The following is a 5,113-nucleotide window of genomic DNA, read 5'->3' as shown; positions in this document are numbered from 1 at the left end:
ATCAGGAAGAATACAACGGAGTCTATTGGTCACAATTTTAGTATTAGTTTTATAAAGCACATTACAAAGACTAATAGGCCTCATTTGTAAGAAAGAAGACGACTTCTCCACTTTAGGAATCAGAACTAGAAGAGTTCTGTTCACCAGCCTAATATCCTTGGAACCATTAAAAACTCCTTTAATAAAACTATAAATGCCTTCCTTAACAACCTCCCAGTGCTTATGATAAAAACCAGCAGGCAGACCATCAACTCCAGGAGCTTTAGTAGCCCCAATGCTAAAGATAACTTGACCAATCTCTTTTTGGGTAATAGGATGGAAAGCTTCCAGAATTTTATCATCTCCCAAAATGGGAAAAGTAAAAACAGACTAAGCTTTATCCAGAACCACAAGGTCCTCTTTAAATAACTCTTTATAGAAATTAAGGGCCAAGTGACGAATATCCTCATCCTCATAAACCCACTCTCCATTTGAGTCTTTAATGGAATCAATTCTATTGTTTTGTCTTCTAATAACAGTAGAGAGATGAAAATACCTGGTATTTCGATCTCCATCTTTAATCCAGGCTTTTCTAGATTTCTGAAACCAAAGTAACTCTTCCTGTCTAAGCACAACTTCCAACTCCTTCTGAAGAGTTCTAAGAAGACCATCCAAACTATGATCAAATCTAACCTCCAAAATAAGATGAATTCCCTCAATTCTACTCAATAATTTATTCTTTCTCCTAATAATATGGTCAAAGACGTTCTTATTCCACCCTAGAACATTCTTTCTAAATCCTTCAGCAGCTTGTAAGACATTAGAGTGAGGCTTCCAATTCTCTTGAACAAAGTTTTTAAACTCAGGATGAGATTCCCAAGCCACCTGATACCTAAACGGTCTATCCCCTCTAGGCCGATGGCCTCTCACCAGCCTGACTAAGATAGGACAGTGATCCGAGTGCCGGAAGGGAAGATTTAACACAGACACTTCAGGAAACCTAGTTTGAGCCGAAACGTTAGCATAAACTTTGTCTAAACGAACAAAAGTACTATTACGCCTCCAAGTAAACTTATGACCAGCGGCACCCAGATCAGAAAGCCCACACAAATCCATACTCTGCTTATGATTGAGGCAACGATTAACATAGTGATTCGCACCCCCTCTCTGATCACTCATAAGGGCAATATCATTAAAATCTCCAGCCACAAACCAAGACTCAGTCATACTTACACTCATAGAATAAAGAACCTCCCAAAGCCGTCTCCGATTAGCCAGGACATGATCAGCATAAACAAAGGTGATAAAGAAAGGTTTATTACCAGGAAAGATCACTTTACTATGAATAAACTGTTTATCCATACTAACAATATCAAAATGGACACGATCTGGCTTCCAAAAAAAGCCAAATCCCACCAGCCCGGCCAGTAGCCGCCGATCTGACACAATTCCAGTTTCTAAACTTTTTAACCACCTCATCTGCTTTGACATGGATTAAACTGTTTAATTAAATCTTTAACATGGATACGGGTAGCCTTGCTAGCCGCTCCTCTAACATTCCATACAAATAAATCCATAGAAAAGAAGACTACTAACCCCACCCAACACCCTAAACCAGGTACTTATTAGGGGCTCCTAAGAGCCTCGCAGAGGTACCAGCAGGCCCCCTCTTATCCGACAATTCCATAGAACTATAGACATTTTTCTGCTTACCCTTAGGCTTTTTCATACTAATTTTATTGACACCCATAGCCTTCCCAATACTAGGCTCAACACAGAAATTAGGGATACTAACCTCTTTTAACTTCTCCTTTCCTAGAGAAGCATGAGCTTGGGATCCATTCTGGGCTTCACCTTTGGAAACAAAAAGAGGATTAACAGTCTCAACCACATTAATTGTTGGCTCAGCAGATTCTAAGCCTGGCATGCTTTGCTCAATGTGCTCGTCAGACTAGTCAGAGTCTTGTACCTCCTCAATAGTCAGAGCCCCAAATCTGGACCCTGAGATGATGACCGAAGCAACCCCAGAACCCTCACTATTTTTTGGGCTAGGCTTCTCCTTAACAACAGGATTAGAATTAGAATGAGTCAGAGTAGTCTCGATATTAATGTCAAGGGGACGATTCTGAACAACAGATGGACGTGTCCTATGTCTACCCTACCTCTTAGCAACCATCCAGGGGCCAAAAATCCCCCCCATCTCCTTGGATCCCTTCAGCTCTTCCATTAACAACCTCAACTACCTCCTCCAACACCTTCTCCCTCTTAGGGCAGCCCTCATATGTATGACCATACATACCACATTCAAAACAAATATTATGTAAACCTTCATACTTAATAAAGTAAACCTTATTATGAACACAGAATTTTGACAAAAGGGGTTTAGCAAGGTCAATATCAATACATACTCTTGCAAACTTACCTCTAATAGCCCCAATGGTAGTTTTATCCACATGGTGGACCTTCCCAACAAAACCGCCTATCTTATTAAGAAAACTTTCATTATCATATTTGATTGGTAGGCCCGGGAACCTAACCCACATTAAAATTCTGTTTACCGAGCAATCATGTGGATTAAAATTGGGAACCCATGGACTTAAGGCCAGAACATGATTAGAAATAATGTACGGACCCCCATTAATCACATCATTATAATCCTCAACTCGAGTAAATTTAATAACATAGTAGTCATTTTCTAAGTCAGTAATACTGACTTTCCCTTTTTTTGCCCACTGAGCCTGGATCCTCTGAGCGAAATAGTTAAAACTAATTCTTTTTCCAAGCACCGTTACTATTAATGAAATCATCCACTTATCCCTAAAAGCACGCTTATCGGCCGAGGAAAGTCGGATCACAGGACATAAAGGATCATCCTGATCCCCATCCTCTTCGGCAGACTCAGAATAAACTTCTTCCGAATCTCCCTCCATAATTTCTTCATTTAAACAAGGCTCCTCTTCGACCACTCCCATGACTGTATCCTTCCACGAAACTCTCCCAATTCCAAGGTCAGACTTGTTTTTATTCGCAATATCTCCAAATGACCTAGGAGACACATATACAACGGTCGGGTTCTCGGAGGTAGCCGCGCCCCCCAAATTCTGGCCACATCTAATATCTCCTATTCTACCCGAAACCCCGCCGCCCTCCTGGACCAGGCCAGCACTCACCGAATCCCCGTCGCTCGCCTGGACCGCACGCGCTGAAGCATTAGCCCCGCCCCTAAGATCCCCAAATCCACCCGACGCTCCTCCACCCGCCTGGCACATACCAGCACCCTCCCTCACCGCTGCCCCAGCCGTGCCCACAAGATCCGCAGGCTTCACCCCCTACCGACTGCCTCAATACTGCCGCCATCCCCTAGCACTCGCCCCTCTCCCCCCTGCCAAACCGATCGTTGGCATAAGCCATCTCCACCCACCATCGATCCGCCTAAGCCCCTCACCGAAACATCTGATCTCCTTCCTCTCCCCTCATTTTCCCCCTCCGACCCCCTATCGCCTCCCACCCCCATCCCCACCTCCCGATCCGCCCTAAACCGCACCCCTCCCTCACCCACCGCCGCCCTTTCCGTCGACCTCTCTCTCACCTGATTATCTCTCACCATGAAACCCTAGTAGAGCCGATAAAATATGAAAAATATATATTTACAATTTTATATAATTATACTCCTAATTTTTAAAATTTTATATTGGTTCTAATATCTCTTATTTTTTTTTAGTTCTATTGGTTTTAATTCTATTTATTAAAGTTAAATGAAGGAAATTTGAATGGATCCTTACATATTTTTTATCGTTATATAATTTGTTTTCGTTAGGATATTTTGTAAGTTATTTTATTATATCTATTAAATATAATTTTTTTCAATTACGTTGGTTTTAGTGCTATTTGTTAAAGTTAAATGAATGGAATTTGAATGGATCTTACATATTTTTTTTTGTCAATGTGTTATAAAAAAACATTCAGTTACATTGGTTTTAATTCTATTTATTAAAGTTGAATAAAGAGAATTTGAATGGATCCTTACATATTTTTTTTCGTTATATAATTTTTGTTGTGATATTTTGTGAGTTATTTTATTATATATTAAATATAAATATAATTTTTTTTCAGTAATAGTGGTTTTAATATTATTTATGAAAGTTAAATGAATGGAATTTGAATTGAGCTTATATTTTTTTTTTATCGTCGTCTAATTTTTTTTCATTGAGATATTTTGTAAGTTATTTTATTATACCTATTAAATATATATTAGGTTAGATATAATATTTATAATTTTCCTTTATTACTATTTTGACAATTAATCAAAAGGTTCTCTAAAACTATTCTAATTAATTTCTCTTTGCTTCCATTATTATATATAATATAGATATAGATATAGAATTCAACACTGAAAATGATAAATAAATTTAGAATGGTAATCATGACAAAACATGATTTATAATTGAAATAAATTTCATTGTAAGTATAATGTTTCAATACTTCTTTAATTATTTTGATTCAATATGTCTCCAACTTCAATAAACAACTACTGTGTAAAAGTTTATACATGTTCGTACAAAAAATGCATAAAAATAAAAAAATTCAATCCATATGAGTTAGATAAACCCGAATTAAAAAAAATCAGCGGACTTCACCAGGTTCTGAATTTGGAAAATTAATCTAACTGCAATTAAACCTAACAATTGAGCTCATATAAAGCCGAAAATTCATATTTTAGTTAGAGTTAACGATCGAAACAATTACACCTAGCAACTTATACTAAAAAAGAATGAAAATATACAAGTCTTTATTTAGTCATTTTGAAAAAAGAAAAAGAAAAAAACGTAGATAATGCAGTGAGAGGTGTGGAACAACATAATTGAGAACAAAATAAACATAACGATTTCCTGTAATTTCTGACACATTTGCTTTTCCCGATTTCATTTGTCTATGCCTCTTTTATTTCCATCCGATTTTTTCAATTGGAGATATCAAAGTCTAAATTCTCTCAATTCTTGAAAAAAAATCTATTAATATAGTTTATCAATGGAAACCGCTCTTAAATAAATCTGAATCTTCAAAAGAACAAAATTATAAGACTATATTATTTGAAGTAAGAACAAAATTCTAAGATTAAGAACAAAACTAATAC

The sequence above is a fragment of the Euphorbia lathyris genome, chromosome 5 (genome assembly GCF_963576675.1).
Source record: "Euphorbia lathyris chromosome 5, ddEupLath1.1, whole genome shotgun sequence".
Lineage (NCBI taxonomy): Eukaryota > Viridiplantae > Streptophyta > Magnoliopsida > Malpighiales > Euphorbiaceae > Euphorbia > Euphorbia lathyris.
The sequence above is the reverse complement of the archived record's forward strand: the minus strand, read 5'-3'. Positions refer to the sequence as shown.